Source organism: Anolis carolinensis, chromosome 5 (genome assembly GCF_035594765.1).
Source record: "Anolis carolinensis isolate JA03-04 chromosome 5, rAnoCar3.1.pri, whole genome shotgun sequence".
In the NCBI taxonomy this organism is placed as follows: Eukaryota; Metazoa; Chordata; class Lepidosauria; order Squamata; family Dactyloidae; genus Anolis; species Anolis carolinensis.
The window spans coordinates 125,680,724-125,700,388 of record NC_085845.1 but is presented as its reverse complement, the minus strand read 5'-3'; the positions used below and the strand labels follow the sequence as shown (position 1 = coordinate 125,700,388).

Sequence of the window (19,665 nt, the reverse complement as noted above, 5' to 3'; positions counted from 1 at the left end):
GAACTTTTCATGAGTTTTCAGTGCCGCTAATAAAAGCTTTGCAGACTTAAAACTTTATAAAGCATCAAAGACCTCACCATCTAGGAGATCCAGATTTTCCCAGCAACTCAGAAAAATTCAGCCCTCTAAATAGTGGCACTTCCTGCCTTTACAAAAAGTTGCACACACAACTGTGCAAAAGATAAGGCTCAAATGACAACCCACATGCATGAGAAGGGACAGTGTGACCGGATTCATCTATGAATTTCTGCTTTAAGAAGAACACACTGGAGGATTCAAGCACAATTTCCTCAAGAGGAAGTACTATTCTTATATCTCACATATGTACTATTTAAGTACCAAGCCTGTACCTGAAAAACATCCAAAATAAATAGCATCACAATGTCTTTAAGCACAAGGAAAGCAACTTTCAGAGAAGGAGGAAGCCAAAGTGTTAGTATTGTTTCCAATATTTATGTTTAAAGTCATGTGGACAAGATTACCCATTTTCCCCAAAATAACTTAATAGTGATGAATCCTTGTGTTTTAAAAACTGTAAAAACAATAATCTCCATTGAAGCCAATGAGGCTTAAACTGCTGTATTACTATTATTGTTACTATAACCTCTACTGAAAACATGACATCTCAAAACAAATGTGTACTCCAATAGGAACAATGCCTTCAAATTCAGTTTTGCTCTGTGACATTAGAACTATTTTATTCTTCCAACCTGCAACTGAATTTATGTACGGTGAAACAATAATATATAAAAAGCACCCCCAAACATGTTAGATCTTATACTGTATTTCATTTCAACAGACATTACTTTAGATGTGACTGAGGATATTAAGTACAGTAGAGTCTCACTTATCCAAGCTAAACAGGCCAGCAAAAGCTTGGATAAACGAATATCTTGGATAATAAGGAGGGATTAAGGAAAAGCTTATTAAACATCAAATTAGGTTATGATTTTACAAATTAAGCACCAAAACTTCATGTTATACAACAAATTTGACAGAAAAAGCAGTTCAATATGCAGTAATGTTATGTTGTAATTACTGTATTTACAAATTTAGCACCAAAATATCACGATATATTGAAAACATTGACTACAAAAATGGCTTGGATAAGCGAGGCTTGGATAAGTGAGACTCTACTGTATATACAAAATTTAAGGTGAAGTAAATGGTTTTCTCTTCAAAACATGATTTTGTTGTTGTGTGATTTCACATTGCTTCTGTCTTATGGTGACCCCAAAGCAAACCTATCTTGGGGTTTTCTTGCTGAGAGGGTGTGACTTCCCTAAGGTCACCCAGTGGGTTTCCACGGCTGAGCCGGTAATTGAACCCTGGCACCTATAGAGTTGTCATCCTACACAGGTTGTTGGGATTTCCAATATCATGATTTAAATGGAGTTCCTCCAAGGATGTCATGATGAAGGCAATTTGAAGTTGAAAAAAAACAGAACACCTATGCACTGCGTACTCAAATCAATAAAAAGGACACAAACCCACATGGGGCAATTTCCCATCCCATTTGAAGAGCAGGATGCCTCCCATAAGAGAGTTACAAAGTCCTGTCAAGTCCAATGTTGCAATGACCCCAGGTGTAGTGTCTGTGTATACATATATTTGTGTATGTACGTGTGTACATTTATATGTGTATGCATATGTATGTACATGTGTACATTTATATATGTATGTATATATATGTATGTGTGTGTGTGTATGTATACATATGTGCATCTATATATGTGTGCATCTATATCAGGCATGGACAAACTTCAGCCCTCCAGGTGGTTTGAGATAATGCAGGATATAATAAATATAATAATAATTTTGGACTTCAGCTCCAACTCCTAACAGCCTACTGGAGTGCAACTATAGATCTGTGTGTGTGTATCTATATGAATGTGCATCTGTATATATGTATGTATTTGTGTGCATCTGTATATAAATGTGCATTACATAGGTCTAAAGTAGAACTAGAAAGGCAATCTATGTATGTATGTATGTATGTATGTGTGCATTACACATAGTTGGTCTAAAGTAGAACTAGAAAGGAAATGTATGCATGCATATGTATATATGTGTGCGTGCGTGTGCATTACATAGATTTAATCTAAAATAGAACTAGAAAGGAAATGTATGTATGTATGCGTATGCATCTGTATATGTGTGTGCATTACACAGATTTGGTCTAAAGTTGAACTAGAAAGGCAATTTATGTATGTATGTATATATGTGTGTGTGCGCGCATATGTGTGTATGTGTGCATTACACAGATTTGGTATAAAGTTGAACTAGAAAGGCAATCTATGTATGTATGTGTGCATTACACAGATTTGGTCTAAAGTTGAACTAGAAAAGCAATCTATGTTTGTATGTATATATATGTGTGTGTGTGCACATTACACAGATTTGGTCTAAAGTAGAACTAGAAAGGCAATCTATGTATGGGTGCACATCTGTATAAATGTGCATCACACATACATACACACAGCCATTCTAGTTCAACTTTAGATCAAATTTATGCAATGCACACATGTATACAGGTGGGCACACATACATACATACACACAGCATTTCTAGTTCTACATCTGTATATATGTGTGCATTACACATATTTGGTCGAAAGTTGAACTAGAAAAGCTATGTGTGCATGTATGTATGTGTGTGCATCTGTATATATGTGTGCATTACATAGATTTGGTCTAAAGTAGGACTAGAAAGGCAATGTATATATGTATATATATGCCACGCTTCTCCACAGTGGCACTGGTACCTGAGGGTTTTGCCAGATGCCTCCGATGCCTGATCCCACACCTGCCAATGACAGGATGAATGGCGCTCCCTCTTCCAGCGCCGGAGAAGTTTACTAACCCAAAGCGTGGTCTACCCGGAGCCAGCTGCCAATGCGAGTCCCTGGAGAGGCTTCCACCCGGCCACCCTCAAGGAAGAGGCACGGGAGAGAGAGAGAGAGAGGGAGAAATCCTCTCTCTGGGCAACTTCGGAAACCTAGAGGCGCCAGGCCTGGAGGGTCACCGTCCCCCTCCCTCCCTCCGCGGACTCAGGACACACCAGACACGTCGCTTTCCCGCCTCCTTTTGAGAGACTCACTTTTGGGAAACTTTCCCCAGCCGGCGGAAAAGTGGCTCGCGAAGTCCCTGCTGTCCGGGCTTTTCCTTTCCCGGAGTCGCGCTGCCCTTGTTGTATGGGGAACCTGAGGGCTTTTCTCTCTCCCCTCACTCGCAGGCTCCTCCGTCCCTCCGTCCTCCTCCGTCCGCCTGCTTCTTGGCTCAGGCGCCTGGCACTCAGCAGCAGCAGCAGCGCGGTCACATGACGCCGGCGCTCGCTCGCTCGCTCTCTCTCTCTTGCTGCCCTGCCAGGCTCCCTGGAAGGAAGAGGGAGGGGAGGGGCCGGGATCAGCCGGGGCAAACAGGCAGGGCGTCTCCGCTCGGCTGGGCTCGGGCGGAGGCCTGAATCCGAGCCAGGGGTCGGGGCGAGGCTTCGGCCTCCTTCCCTCCCTCCCGCCTTCCTTCCTTCCCACACAAACAAGTCGGGCGCGCACTGACTCTGCCCTTCCCTTCCCTCAGGAAGGAAGGAAGGAGGGAGGGAGGGAGGCTGGGAGTGGCGGCGGCTCCCCTCACGCTCCTAATTACCCCCAGCGCCTCAGGAGGAGGAGGAGTTTTCCCCGCCGACGAACTCGCCCTTCCAGCTGCCTCAGCCTCCCTCCTCCTCTTGTCAGGGAAAGAGGTGTGAGCGCCTTGCTTGGAGTCAGAGTCAGAGACATACATACACACACGCCCTCTCGCCTTCTCCCTCCCTGCCTGGAGGCGAACCTGAAGCGGTGAAAAACAACCGCAGTCACGCCCTTCCCGCCCTTTTCTCCCCAAAGAGGCTCTAACTGAGGTAACAGAAGGGGCCGCTTCATTGGGACACCTCCCCGACGAGGAGGCCTCGGTTGTCTGTCTCTGAAGTGACCCAGCCAAGGAGGTGGCTGCTCTTATTTATTTATTACAATATTTATATCCCGCCCATCTCACCCAATAGGGGACTTATTTTTTTGTTATTACAGTAGAGTCTCACTTATCCAACACTCGCTTATCCAAGCTTCTGGATTATCCAACGCATTTTTGTAGTCAATGTTTTCAATACATCGTGATATTTTGGTGCTAAATTTGTAAATACAGTAATTACTACATAGCATTACTGTGTATTGAACTACTTTTTCTGTCAAATTTGTTGTATAACATGATGTTTTTGGTGCTTAATTTGTAAAATCATAACCTAATTTGATGTTTAATAGGCTTTTTCTTAATCTCTCCTTATTATCCAACAGATTCGCTTATCCAACGTTCTGCCGGCCCGTTTACGTTGGATAAGTGAGACTCTACTGTATTATTATTTTTTTCGTGTCAGGAGCGACTTGAGAAACTGCAAGTCGCTTCTGGAGTGAGAGAATTGGCCATCTGCAAGGACGTTGCCCAGGGGAAGCCCGGATGTTTTGATGTTTTTACCATTCTTGTGGGAGGCTTCTCTCATGTCCCCGCATGGAGCTGGAGCTGATAGAGGGAGCTCATCCGCGCTCTCCCCGGGTGGGATTCGAACCTGGCAGCTTTCAGATCAGCAACCCAACCTTCGAGTCACAAGGCTTTAGTCCACTACGCCAATAGGGAACTCAGGACGGCTTACAATAAAACACATATATAAAATTGTACAATACATTGTGAATCAATTAAAAAGTTATTAAATTACATCAGACATTCATAAAAACACTTATAAAATACAGATGGGCATGTTCCGAGTCTAAAAGACTGGCTCTCAATTGAGTTCCAGCATAGGTAAAAGGTTTTTCCCTGCCGTTAAGTCCAGTCGTGACCGACTCTGTGGGTTGGTGCTCATCACGGCGTTGTCCGTAGACACCTCCAAGGTCATGTGGCCGGCATGACTGCATGGAGTGCCGTTACCTTCTCACTGGAGCGGTACCTATTGATCTACTCACATTTGCATGTTTTTGAACTGCTAGGTTGGCAGGAACTGGGGCTAACAGCGGGCGCACATTCTGCTCCCGGGATTTGAACCTGGCACCTTTTGGTCCGCAAGTTCAGCAGCTCAGTGCTTTAACGCACTGTGCCACCAGGGGCCCCTGAGTTCCAGCATACATAATAATAATTAGTGCTGCTAATCGTTATTCGAAAGCCTGCCCCCACAATCAAGTTTTGACTTTCCTACGGAAAGATAGGAGGGAGGGAGCCTACCTGACTTCAATGGGGAGGGCATTCCATAGGCGAGGAGCCACTACTGAAAAGGCCCTGTCTCTCGTCCCCGCCAGCCAAACCTGTGAGGCTGACAGGACCGCGAGCAGGGCCTCACCTGACGATCTTAAGCTTCGAGGTGGGTTGTAGCGGGGGACACGTTCGGACAGATACCTGTGCCTATGCTGTTTATGGATAGCAGTGGCTCCCAAAGTGACCCGTTTAAGGTGGACTCAGGTGTCAAACAGGGATGTGTCATTGCCTCAACCTTATTTTCCAAGATGATGCATCATCTTGTTGATGGGAAGCTTCCCACCGGAGTGGAAATCATCTACCGGACAGTTGGCAAACTATTTAACCTCAGCAGACTGAAAGCCAAAACCAAAGTCACAACAACAACTGTTATAGAACTCCAACATGCCGATGATAACGTAGTCTATGCATTCAGAACAATGGCTTTAAACTACAGGAAAGGAGATTCCACCTGAACATTAGAAAGAACTTCCTCACTGTGAAAGCTGTTCGGCAGTTGAACTCTTCCTCGGACTGTGGTGGAGGCTCCTTTTTTGGAGGCTTTTAAGCAGAGGCTGGATGGCCATCTGTCGGGGGTGCTTTGAATGCAATTTCCTGTTTCTTGGCAAGGTGTTGGACTGGATGGCCCATGAGGTCTCTTCCAACTCTATGATTCTAGAAGAAGATTTATGAGCCACTCTAAATACCTTTGCAGAAGCATATGAGACACTCTGTACAATGGTTGACCCCAATCGTGTGTTACATCATGATATAACTTCACTGCCACCAATCTAAATGTATTGGTCTACAACCACACCATTCACTCTTCCCAGGCCCACCGACCACTGAAGTCAGTTCACAAAGCCGTTCAAAAATGAAGGGAAACTCCGACTTAAAGGGTGATGGCTGTTATGCAGACAGGCCCCCTTTTTATATTGATGCACAGGAAGACACACTGAATACAGATTTGTGAAGTTTATTTGAACTAGAACAAGAAGGTTGCTCAGATATTCGGAGAGGTTCAGACGTGTATGGTTTCAGAAGATTATCAAGCTGTTTCCTTATAAGAAAATGGTTCCTTAACTTGTCTTCCACAGAACTATGTTCACTCACAGGAGAACTAATCCGGCTTTTCAAAACCCCTCAATCCTCCCTTCCAGAGGCTCTTAATATAAGCCCCCTATCCCTTAGAGGCTCTCTAAAACGTAGCCCTTCTCCCCCAAGCCTATTTTCATTTTTCTCCTCACAGAGATTTTTTTTCCTTCCATCTCCAAACACTTCCTTTCTTTCCCTCAGGCTCCTCTCTGTCCCCCCCCCCCCCCCCCAATTATAGCTCTCCCTCTGGCACCCTCTATCTTCAGTAGCTAGGCAACACTAACTCCCCCACTAATCAGGCAACACTACCATATAAGGAGCGGGCTGTTCCCTCCTCCTTTAGTTTGGATTGGACCTTTCCCCCCAAGCCCTAGAACATTTCCTACACACTAGCCTGGCAAGGTAGGCCCATTCCGTTACGCTCGGCCTCTCATTGAACATCAAGAAAACCAAAGTGTTCTTCCAGAAGTGGTCAGCCGATCCCTCTGCAATGCCAGGAATACAGCTTAATGGTGTTACATTAGAAAATGTTGACCATTTCCACTACCTTGGCAGCCACCTCTCCACAAAAGTTGTGATGACTCATGGGCCATGTAGTCCCGTTCCTAGCACTGTTGTGACAGATGAAGAGGAAAACTTAGGTTTCCCACCGTTTCAGCCAGAATTGGAGCCCTTGCACCTGCAGGAGATTTGCCTTCCAGAAGTCTGCCAAACAAGCCTTGAGCCGAAATCTCCCCCATTTTCTCGCCGTGATTATTATAAACAACAGAAAGGCGCTCAGGAGGCGTCTCGCAGGAGCGCTAGGATTGCTGCCAGGCATTCAGCTGATTAAGCCTGCTTCCCATGGGAAACTTTAGGGAGTCATGCATCTGGACACAGAGAATGGCTTTCGGTTCTGGTTCCCCAGAGAATTGTTCTTTGGCGGGAAAACGAGACCCTATTTAGGTGTTTTGCCCACGTAGGAATCTTGCGGAGTCAATTCGTCAGCTTCGGGAGTAGGTTGTGTGTGGACTACGCTACTCCCGCGTTCAAGTCCTTTGCTCCCGTTTCCAGCCTTGCCTTGCTTCCCAGGACCTTGCCTTGCTCCACGGACCTTGCCTTGCTTTCCGGACCTCGCCACGAATTTACCACGGATCCTGTTCTTGCTCCTCGTTTCTTGTTGCCTTGAATTAAGCCTAGTGTTCCAAGAATCAAGTTTACTTCCTAGCCTTGCTTAAGTTTCATGGACTATAGGACCTTGTCATCTCCCCTCACTTTGCTTGGCAAAGTGAGTGTTTCGGTTACTGGATTACAACTTTGGACCTTAATATTTCATATTGGACATTGTTTCTTTGGACTAATTTTGACCTTTCCTGGAAGGTCTACTTCTGGACTATTTTCTACACTTGTTTTCATTAACTTTATATATTTCCACAATAAAGATATTAGATAGATTCTGGCCTCTGTGTATGGTTATTGGTGCTCTGCAGCCTGGGTCCTGACAAAAGTCAACATTGACACTGAAATACAACACTGCCTGAGCTCTGCAAGTGCAGCATTTCTCCCAATGAAGCAGAGAGTGTTTGAGGATTGGGTCATCCTTAGGGATACCAAAGTATTTGTTTATAAAGCTATTGTCCTCCCAACTCTGCTATATGCCTGTGAAGCATGGACTGTCTACAGACGTCACACTCAACTTCTGGAAAAATTCCATCAGCGTTGCCTTCGAAAAATCCTGCAAATCTCTTGGGAAGACAGGTGGACAAATGTCAGCGTGCTGGAAGAAGCAAAGACCATCAACATTGAAGCGATGCTCCTATGCCATCAACTCCACTGGAGTGGCCACGTTGCCCAAATGCCTGATTACCGTTTCCCAAAGCAGTTACTCTACTCCCAACTCAAGAACGGGAAACGTAATGTTGGTGGGCAGGAAAAGAGATTTAAGGATGGACTCAAAGCCAACCTTAAAAACTGGCATAGACACCGAGAACTGGGAAGCCCTGGCCCTTAAGCGCTCTAGCTGGAGGTCAGCTGTGACCAGCAGTGCTGAAGAATTGGAAGAGGCACAAATGGAGTGCTTAAGGGAGAAACATGCCATGAGGATGGCACGTCAAGCCAACCCTGATCAGGACCACCTTCCATCTGGAAACTGATGTCTTCACTGCAGAAGAACATGTGGGTCAAGAATAGGTCTCCACGGCCACTGCCAAGACACTGCACTTGGAGGGCCATCATCCTCGGGCTACAAGGGATCACCTAAGTAAGTAAGTGTTTATTCGTTCAGTCGCTTCTGATTCTTGTGACCTCATGGACCAGCCCACGCCTGAGCTTCCTATTGGCAGTCACCACCCCCAGCTCCTTCAAGGTCAAGCCAGTCACTTCAAGGATAACATCCATCCATCTTGCCCTTGGTCAGCCCCTCTTCCTTTTTCCTTCCATTTTCCCCACCATTAAAGTTTCTGGCCACAGCAAGACCAGCCAGCAGTGACATCGAAGGGATTCCCCGACAAAATGGGGAGTGGATCCTAGCTCGATACTTCCTGGACTAATCAGGAGCTAGCGCGGGAGTCTTGAATAGCTGTCAAAATGTAATACATGTGCTCTTTATCCACAATTGTGGAATGTCAGTTCTTTGGAGTGTCTTCTCCGCTGACATGCTTTCTGTACAGGAGCGGTACAGGAGTCCCTCGGTCAAATACTATCTGTGAGCCCAAGTGTAGTCAAAATTAAGTTCATTTCATGGCTACGTAGGGACTTTCAAGCTCAGGACCGCTCCATACGTCTCGTTATCACCTTTGATGATAGCACTTTAATTGAAGCACTTTGGGCGCGTAAACCCCTGTTGAATTCATGGGGTATTAATATTAGGAAGGTATTTCTGGACCCCACAATCCGCCCCTTGATGGCAGGTTCGGAACTGCATTTTCAAGGTACCATTAGTTCCAGAATGGTTAGTGCCCATGACTCTTTATCTAGGTCCCCTCCACTCTTAGAATCTTGTGTAGTGTCCCCCATTTCAACTCTAGACCCTTCCCAATCTATTCTCGATTCCCGCCCAGAGACATTGCTCTTGTTTAGTCAATCTAGTTCCCCTGACTGCTCCATCATCTCATCATTACAGGATTCATTCTCAGACTCTAAGCAGGATAGAATCCTGAGTCGCTCCCCATTTATGGACAGCTGACTAGGGCATCGCAATGAGAGCTCTATCCTGCCTGTCGCCCTGGGGGGAGTGGACCGGAGCCTGGGGGAGACCATTGAGGTCGTGTGGGGGAGGAGGAGGAGTGGTCACCTTTATCCCAGGGATAAGCGCAACAGAGTTCTTGCGACCCTGGAGAAGGATAGGAGTGGTAGCCTCCATGACAGTCCCCTCCGTTTGAAGGTCCTGCTATTTAATGCCAGATCCGTCAATGGTAAATCAGCTATCATCCAGGATTTGATCCTGGATGAAGCGGCGGATCTGGCTTGCATCACCGAGACCTGGTTGGATGAGCCCGGCGGGGTAAATCTCGCCCAGCTGTGTCCTCCAGGTTTCGGGGTGCAACAGCAGGCCAGAGCCGGGGGGCGGGGAGGTGGGGTTGCGGTGGTCTTTCGGCAGACAATCTCCCTGGTCAGGTGCGCCATCCCGCAATCTGCAGGTTTTGAGTGTGTCCATCTTAAGGTGGGTACCCGGGACAGTTTGGGGATTCTGCTGGTGTACCGTCCACCCCGCGACACGGCAGTCTCCCTGCCCAAGCTGGCAGAGGTGATCTCTGGTGCGGCTTTGGTCTCTCAGCGGCTGGTAGTGCTGGGGGACTTTAACATTCATGCCGAGGCCACATTAACTGGTGCAGCTGAAGACTTCATGGCCGCCATGACGACCATGGGACTGTCCCAAGTGATATCTGGTCCCACTCATCAAGCTGGACACACACTTGACCTGGTTTTTGTTGCGGCAGATGGTGAGGTCGGAGTGGAAGAGCAAAATATTCTTCCGTTGTCATGGTCCGATCACCACCTGATCAGTTTAAGACTCACTGTGACCTCAAACCTCCGCAGGGGTGGTGGACCCATTAAGATGGTCCGCCCCAGGAGACTGATGGATCCAGATGGATTCTTGAGGTCTCTTGGGGATCTTCCTGTCATGGAGGCTGACGATCCTGTCGATGCCTTGGTAGATCGCTACAATAGCGAGATGTCCAGGGCAATTGACATGATCGCCCCCGAACGTCCCCTCTCATTGCGAAGAGTCACTTCGGCTCCCTGGTTCACGGAGGAGCTGGCAGTGATGAAGCGCTCGAGGAGGGGACTAGAGTGCCACTGGCGGAAAACTCGTAGCGTTTCTGACCGAGCACGGGCTAGAGCCGCTATTAGGGCCTACTCCGCGGCTTTGCGGGCAGCCAGGAAGACCTTCACGACTGCCCGCATAGCGTCTGCAACTAACAGACCATCGGAGTTGTTTCGGGTCGTCGGGGAGCTCCTTCACCCTCCTGAGGGGGGAGGGGCACCCGAAGACTCGGCAACTCGGTGCAGCGAGTTCACGCACCACTTTGCAGACAAAGTCGCTCAGACTCGCTTCGACTTGGATGCTAGTTTTGTTGCAATGCCAAAAGAGGTAACTGAGGCACCTGTCTGTTCGAACTTGTGGGATTCGTTTCAGCTTGTTCGCCCGGATGACGTAGACAGGATCCTTGGGGCGGTGAGAGCGACCACTTGCTCTGCAGACCCTTGCCCCTCGTGGCTAATTAAATCGGCCAGAGGAGGGTTGGTAGAGTGGTTTGTGATGATAATTAATGACTCTTTGGATCAAGGCAAATTTCCATCTGTCCTCAAACAGGCCATAGTGAGGCCTATATTGAAGAAGGCCTCCCTTGATTCGGCCATTCTAAACAACTACAGACCAATCTCGAACCTCCCTTTCTTGGGCAAGGTCCTGGAGCGGGTGGTTGCCTCGCAGCTCCAGGGTTTCCTGGATGACACCGATTTTCTGGACCCATCGCAGTCTGGCTTTAGACCTGGTCACAGTACTGAGACGGCTTTGGTCGCCTTGGTGGATGACCTCCGCAGGGAGCTGGACAGGGGGAGTGTGACCCTGCTGGTTCTCTCGGACATCTCAGCGGCTTTCGATACCATCGACCATGGTATCCTTCTGGGACGGCTCTCCGGGATGGGCCTTGGGGGCATGGCTCTGTCGTGGCTTCAGTCCTTCCTGGAGGGCCGTTCCCAGTTGGTGAAGCTGGGGGACACCTGCTCGGACCCCTGGCCTTTGACCTGTGGGGTCCCGCAAGGTTCCATTCTGTCCCCCATGCTTTTTAACATCTACATGAAACCGCTGGGAGAGGTCATCCGGAGTTTTGGAGTTCGGTGCCATCTCTACGCAGATGACACTCAACTCTACTACTCCTTTCCACCGAACTCCAAGGAAGCCCCCCAGATACTGAACCAGTGCTTGGCAGCTGTGATGGGCTGGATGAGGGCGAATAAGCTGAAGCTTAATCCCGACAAGACAGAGGTCCTCCAGGTCAGTCGTATGTCCGATCGGGGTATTGGGTGGCTACCTGTGCTTGACGGGGTCGCACTCCCCCTGAAGGCGCAGGTCCGCAGTTTGGGGGTCCTCCTGGACTCAGCACTGACGCTTGATGCTCAGGTGTCGGCCGTGGCCGGGAGGGCCTTTGCACAATTAAAACTTGTGCGCCAACTGCGACCTTACCTCGTGAAGTCTGATCTGGCCACGGTGGTCCATGCCTTAGTTACCTCTAGACTGGACTATTGCAATGCACTCTACGTGGGGCTGCCCTTGAAGACGGCCCGGAAACTCCAACTAGTTCAATGTTCGGCAGCCTTGCTTCTAACTGGAGCAAATTATAGGGAGCGGTCAACCCTCCTGCTTAAGGAGCTCCACTGGCTGCCGTTCACCTTCCGGACCCAATTCAAGGTGCACGTGATCACCTACAAAGCCCTGAATGGTTTGGGACCCTCCTACCTTAGTGATCGCCTCTCCCCCTACGAACCAGCACGATCTCTTCGTTCGTCGGGGGAGGCCCTCCTCTCGCTCCCACCTCCGTCACAAGCACGGTTGGTGGGGACGAGAGAGAGGGCCTTCTCCGTGGTGGCCCCCCGGCTCTGGAACTCGCTCCCCGGGGAAATCAGGCAAGCCCCCACCCTGGTAGCATTCAGAAAGAGCTTGAAAACCTGGCTCTTTACTCAAGCCTTTAGATAAAGATTGCTCATCCAGAAGCAATCTGTATCTGTGACCATTCTTGTACCGGTTTGCACCTTTTACCTTTGCCAACTCGATATAGACACAGGGTCTATTCCCATCCCAATTTGCGCTTCCAGAATTTGCAGCACTTTATCAGTCACCTTGTGTCTACAATATTTATATGGTGCACTTTACCCAGTCTACTTTTACAATCTCTCAGTTTTAATCCATGTTTTTATTAGTTCTTGTTTTTTATTGGCTAATGTTTTATTTTTATTTTTTATTTTTTTTATTGTGCAAGTTGTTGTCTATTGCCGTGTTTTATACTGCTACTGTTTTTATTCGGGCTTGGCCCCATGTAAGCCGCCCTGAGTCCCCTTCGGGGAGATGGAGGCGGGGTATAAAAATAAAGTTATTATTATTATTATTATTCTGGCCAGTGAGAATAAACCTCTGATTTTGCTTTTCACTTGTCTGTCTCATTTGGCCTTCTGGGAAGCAAGACATGCCAGAACCTCGAACATTCTTTCCGTAGCTGAAATCACAACACACTCCTTGTATGTACCTAATGAGGTATCTTGGAAATGGGGCCCAAGTCTAAACAGACACTTTATGCACATTGCTTGAAGATAATGTTATACAATATTTTAAATAATTTTGCACATGTAAAGTTTGTGTACACTGAACCATCGAAAGCAAAAGTGTTATTATCTCAGCCACCCATGTGGATAATTTTGGATTTTGGAGTACAAGGGTTATCCAGAAAGTAGATTACGTTTTGGAATTTAAAATGAACAAAGTATAAGAGAAAACATTTACCATATGCAGTTGAAAGCCACATCCAAATACCACTTCTCAACATAGTTGCCATTCAAATCTAGGCACTTATCATAGCGATGAATGAGTTTGGCAACTCCTTCCCCACAAAACTCTGCCGCTTGCGTCCTCAACCAGCCAGTCACCCCTTCCCGCAGCTGCGCATCGTTGCTAAAATGCTGCGTTGAGGACGCAAGCAGCAGAGTTTTATGGGGAAGGAGTTGCCAAGCTCATTCATCGCTATGATAAGTGCCTAGATTTGAATTGCGACTATGTTGAGAAGTGATATTTGGGTGTGGCTTTCAACTGCATACGGTAAATGTTTTCTCCTATACTTTGTTCATTTTTAATTCCAAAACATAATCTACTTTCTGAATAACCCTCGTATTTTGGATTTTGGAATTGATGATAAAGGATGCTTCACTTTACAGTAGTGCTACACAAAGCAGTGTCCATGTATGTCCAGCACCACTTCGAGCCTCTGGCTGTTGTCCATGGTAATTTTCAGAGAAAGTACATAAATACAATAATAATATTAGGATCCAGATATGGTATCTGTAAATGGTCGGAGGAGGGGGGATTGCCACATCAGATAATTTGAAAAGCCTTGGTGTATATCCTATTGCAAAACTAAGAATTTGCCCAGTGTTTGTGTCAGGCTGGTCCCTGTGAGATGTTGTATATCTCAACAAGAAAGTCCAGGGGAGAGCAGATGTTAGTGTAATGCTGGTCAATTAATATCTTGCCACACCCTCTTTCCAGTCCTTCGGGAAAGATAGAAAGAGCACAGTAGGGGCTATGGAGGGCAAAAAGAAACCCCCGTCTGCAAAGTAAAAATTTCACCCATTGCCTACATTGCACTTAAAACCATACGTCAACAACTCTTCTATTATTTGTATTCTCATTCAGTTGATAATTTTGCCAGCCTTTCTTCCTTGTATTACTAAATACTCAACTGAAATATCTGGATGAGTTTGGGCTAGCCTAATCTAACCTACACAGGACTGCTGTGAGAATAAAACTGAACCTGGGCTCTGTTGAAGAAAGATGGAATATGCACTTTGTAAACCAAAATATTTGATATATTTTCTTTTCTTAAAAGGGTGCATGGATATTTATTTAGGAGTCTCTTTTCAAAACTTATGTACATGGGACTGGTTATTCCGGTTACTTCGAAAGAAGCACAAATAATGGATAATCTGATGTAAAACCTTTGTTCAGGGTAAGCCATTTTTTTGCTTCCAAACAATGTTGGGTTGCACCTACCATCACCCCTCACCACTAATTTTTTTTGAACTGAATTTTACTGATGTAAGTTAATAATTTTTAACTGATTTATATTGCACTGTATAATTTTTATATATGCGTTTTATTGTAAGCTGCCCTGAGTCCCCTGTTGGGTGAGAAGGGCGGGATATAAATATTGTAATAAATAAATAAATAATAATTGTTTGAACTAGCAAGGATTTCAGATAGCAACAAAAAGAGCACAAGCTGTCATTCCATCTTAGTTATATAAATAATATAGCTTTATTACATCGTGGGGACATTCCTGAAGCCCACAGTGACTGGTATAATATCCATAATAAGTGGTTAAATATTTTGGTTGAAGACGGTTTGCTTTTTGCCTTAGGATGAGCAGTGTTTCGTTCTGACTAAAACCATTTGGTGCACAAGTTGATATGTCACAGCACTATAACCTGAATTGTCATGCCTTATGTGGGATCATTTGTGGAGCATTCCAGGTGGAGCAAGGCTCTTGGAATGTGTTGGCCAAGTAATGTGGCATATTGTGGTGTGGCAGCCACCCCAGCATAGCAATGAGTTAGTTCACATGCTGCTTGTTCTTATGTGACATAGGAAGTGTGGTAGGCAATCTGAGAATCTAGCCTCACTGCACGTGACAATCAAACTTACAGTGCATGCACTGTATGTTGTGATATCAATATCACACTGTGATATCAATATCACAACATAGTTTTTTAAAAAAAAATCAATTTCAATATATCTTTTTCTTTGTAAAAAAATAGACATGCCCACTACACCCAACCTACTGTGGCCACAAATTTCGATGAAGCTCATACTATTATTCGTTGATTTCAGACCCCTGCTAATCTTATTTTGTTGCAAACTTTTGTGCAGACACTCACAGTAATTTTTGTGAGAGAGATGTGGATGGTAATATCTTACCTTTGACACTACACTAAACATTCAGATAGGTACCCAGTAATATTTGATCTCTGTGTAATGCAAGAGATGGGAACTGTGATTTGTCCTGTAGACTACAACTACAATGCTCTCTTATATTATTCATCTTAGCTGGGAGTCCACATCAATAACATCTGGTGGGCCTTATTTAAATATTGATTAAGAAGTAAACACTCATCCTCCAGGCTACATACTTCAAAACCCGATATAAACTTAGTTCTTGTTCTGTAGTATTACTCCATCTGAGGATGGCTGGCTTTTCTTTTGGTGACGGGATTGCGTGGGAAAGAGCACAATATCTAAAAGAAAGATAGGAAGACATGGCACTGCTTCACCATAAGTGAGTCACAAATATCATAGGCAAGTCATTCTTCTCAGATATATATTCTTCAGCTTCATCTGATCTAGTTGCAGCAACTGAAACATTTATAATCTGGCCTTCGGGTCTTACCACAGAAGTAAGAAAACCCTATGAAATTCATGTGGTTGCCAGAAAACAGCGACTTAAAAGAGCATGCATGCACACACATATGTGTATGTGTTGTTTTTCATTCTCTGTCCATCAGATCAGAAGAATAAAGCAGCATTTCACAAGGTTGCTGAGAAGATGAGTAAGATACAAGTTGCAAAGTGTGTTGAAAGCATGGCAACTAACAACACAAGAAAGGGCTTTCTTGGCAGTGGCATTCTAACTACAGAATGCCTTCTAGAAAGATACTCACACAGTGTCTGTGTTGAAATACTTTTGGCACCAGGTGAAAATATTCTTATTATCCCAGCCATCTATACTTGTTCTATGTGTTTTAATTGTTAAGGATTGTATCTGCTATTTTATTGGTTTGTGATATAATCAATTACACATATACATATACATACAGCTCATAGTAGGAGGTCTTACCACATATGAAAAGCATATAACAATAATAACAATAATAACCTATACATAACAACAACAACATATGCAAGCACTGTGTTGATCTTTGCATAATGGGAGTGCCACCCAAATAATACCTTGGTGCCGTTTATGCCTCTTTTTTATTCTCATCTACATATATCAAGGCATGATAGGGAAACTAGAAAGTTGGGACTGTGGAAACATTTTAAAACAGAAACTCCACCTTGGCAGGCAAGTTGTTATTTTGCCAGGTTGCATATATTTTCAGGAAGAGAGCAAGTTACTTTTCTCATCCGTTAAAACTTTAAAAAAATAAAACTCCTACAAGCACAGTGTGTACTTAGAAGTACCTTCCATCTTCTCAGTATCACTTATTTCTAAGTAAGTTTGTTGTGTGCCTTCAAGTTGTTTCTGATTTATGGCAACCTTCAGGTGATCCTATCACGGGGTTTTCATGACAAGTTTTGGTCAGAAGATGCATGCCTTTAGTCTTCCTTTGAGGATGAAAATGTGTGACTTCTCCAGGGTCACCCCCTTGGACAAATACTACATTTTCCATTGGAAAAACTGAAAATTTGGGGGAATATAGGAAAAAAATGGTTTATAGTTCCTTTAGAAATTAATGAAATGTTTTTAAGATAAGGTTTCACTTGCTTAAAATGCCAACTGTGTTGTATAATGATCTGTATGGTAAAACAGTATGTAGAAAAGTAATTCTGTCTGTGCAAGCCCGGATCTTGTGACTGTCACCATACATGTTAGTGTTGGTTGTATGTACCTTAATATGACTTCCTTCTATCTGTTTGGAATGTATTGCCTACCCATTTGATTAGATGATCCTGAAATCTAGTACTAGAGGAGGAAGAATGATCACACCATGGTTTAAGATCAAATAGGCCCATTGTTTGTTTTTTCTATAGACAAATTTCTATAATCTTTTGTATGTGCATGTGTGTGTGAATATATTCCGTTTCAGATGCATGTAATGCATCTTTTATCTTATTTAACCTCCAGTCATCCTTCAGGCATCGTCGTGCTGCAAAATCTGACCTATAACATTGGAAAATATCACACGCTTATCCTGACCTAGTTGTAAAAATGAGTTGTAACACGAGATGTCTGGCTAAGCAATTACACATCATGCCATTAAGTGTTGCTATTGAAATACGACCATGTAACTAAGTGAGCAGGTTAATTTCTGCTTTTATTTTTTGAAACATATTTACAGCCTTGTAACATAAAATAATGCTTAGTTTAAAATTTCAAAAAATAAAAACAGAAATTAACCTGCTCATTTAGTGCCTGCAGAATACTCAGAACGTATTTCATCAGGATGTTGCATGAAGAGTTTTTGCTGTTGCCACACATATATGCTAGATATAAGATGCAATAGATATTATAACACTAATTATAGCTCAGATTCTTCCTCTCTTTTCTACAGGTAACCTCCCACTTATTGTGCTGATAGTTAACCAGTGAAACTGGAGACAGGATTATCAGGTCATGCAAAATTACCAAAAAAATGTATTAGATGCTCATGTTGAAGTTTTTCCTTACAAAAACAACTGAAAACTTTTATTTGGTATAACCTTTTCTGGAATTTATTCCATTTCAACAAATGTAAGTGCAACACTTATATTGACAGCTCTTAATGTTACACATTTCTATTAATGCGAATGATATTGAAGTGTTGCCCCTTGTGTAATATTTTTGCCTATGGTGAACTCCAGGTCTGTTGCAGTATAGTAGTACAAACACTGATGTTTAGACAGTCGCGCCCAGCACTCTCAGTATGCTAAAACAAATGGTGACAAAATTCTACACATGCCACCAGCATTTCTATGATCTGTCCTCTTGCGTGACATTGATGTCTTGGCTTACATTTAGTATTCCAAGAAGCTAGGTCCTGAGGATCAACCTAGTTTGGTTCTAATTGTCTAGAATATTTTCCTGATTTTTAAATGCCCCTATTTCTTGTGGTTCCCAAGAAATAGTCTATTTAAAAGAAATGTAATGGCTGCTAAAGGTTTGCACCATAGTGATAAGAGGTGGTGCATTTTAATTTATTTTGCTTCTGTTCATTTTTATTCTGTAATCCCAAGCAAATAATAATCACTCCACTGTCAATATTAGAGTAACAAAAAAGTCCTTGCCTTTGAACCAGCAAAGCTGGGCTATGTCAATTGAAACAACTTGTTTTTATCCGCAGCTATGACTGCATTTTATGAATTTTAATGTTTTACATTGTAATTATGTATGTGCATGGTTGTAACTCTGTGTTTTTAATTGTTTCAGATTCATGTATTATCTATATGCGGCACTTCATTGTATTTTGTTGGCTGCCCTGAGTCCTTTCAGGGAGATGGTGGCGTGGTAGAAATAAAATTTATTATTATTATTATTATTATTATTATTATTATTATTATTATTATTAAAGCTGTATTCAAATCTATGCAGAATTTGTTTGGCTGACAAGACTGTCTATGTGCCACGCATAACAAAAGAAATGATATTTATGGTACATACATAGTCAACTTTGCCATGGAAGTTGGAAACAAAAGCCTTCTCATAACTTTACGGTGTTTATAGTTTTCATTTCAAGTGACTCATTAAACTTTGAATATGTCCTATGTGTGTAGATGTGTACGTATGCAACAAAGTTTAGGATTTTTTTTCTGTTTTGTCCTCTTCCCAAATCTATCTCCCATGCACTTATGGGATTCCCCGCTCCACCATGCATGATTATATATCCCAACACACATAGATTTGTGTTTAGGTCAACTGTGCTGGTGTGATCCTGAGTTTTCTCTCCATAGATGCCTCTGTTTTCACATGGAACAGCCTCCCACATCTGCTGTTGTCCAGATGTTCTACACTACTGCTTCTTATCATATCCAGTCAGCATGACTAGGCAGGGTAGGAGCTGTAGTCTAAAAAATCTGGAGGGAATCAGGGTGGGGGGAGCTGAGCATATACACAAGGCTATTGTATATCCAGCATTGTGTTTTAGTGGTTTGACACACTGCTGAATATGTTATTATTCCCATGTCTCTTAAAAGGACACTTAGACTGTGTATGCAGGAATCACACTTTGGAGATGTATCATAATGTCTTTCGCCCCTCCTCTCTCCTTCTCTCTGTGCATGCCTATATGTATGTACAACATGCTCAAACACACATATAAAAAAGGAATTAAGAATGTGCGGCCAAGGCACTGATAAATTTCTGTGAAATTTAAAAAC

At 44.0% G+C, this 19,665-nt stretch overlaps 1 protein-coding gene and 1 long non-coding RNA gene across 6 annotated transcripts in view; one reads left to right on the top strand and one right to left on the bottom strand.

Annotated features, from left to right (window-relative positions):
- Positions 1–3,430, bottom strand: part of klf3 (KLF transcription factor 3) — a 48,650-nt gene extending 45,220 nt beyond the window's left edge. For all 4 annotated transcript variants that reach the window (XM_062982225.1, XM_008118999.3, XM_062982226.1 and 1 more), the window contains exon 1: positions 3,100–3,430. The gene's annotated coding sequence lies outside the window, so the exon portion shown is untranslated. The remainder of the gene's footprint in view (positions 1–3,099) is intronic.
- A 13-nt stretch (positions 3,431–3,443) lies between these two features.
- On the top strand, positions 3,444–18,824 carry LOC134299434 (uncharacterized). 2 transcript variants are annotated; one of them, XR_010006648.1, is made up of 4 exons: positions 3,444–3,975; positions 14,423–14,542; positions 17,865–18,043; positions 18,719–18,824. It is a non-coding gene; the product is annotated as an uncharacterized LOC134299434 (long non-coding RNA). The 2 variants fall into 2 exon arrangements; XR_010006647.1 differs by having other exon boundaries at positions 3,449–3,975; positions 17,865–18,824.
- Positions 18,825–19,665: the final 841 nt, after the last annotated feature.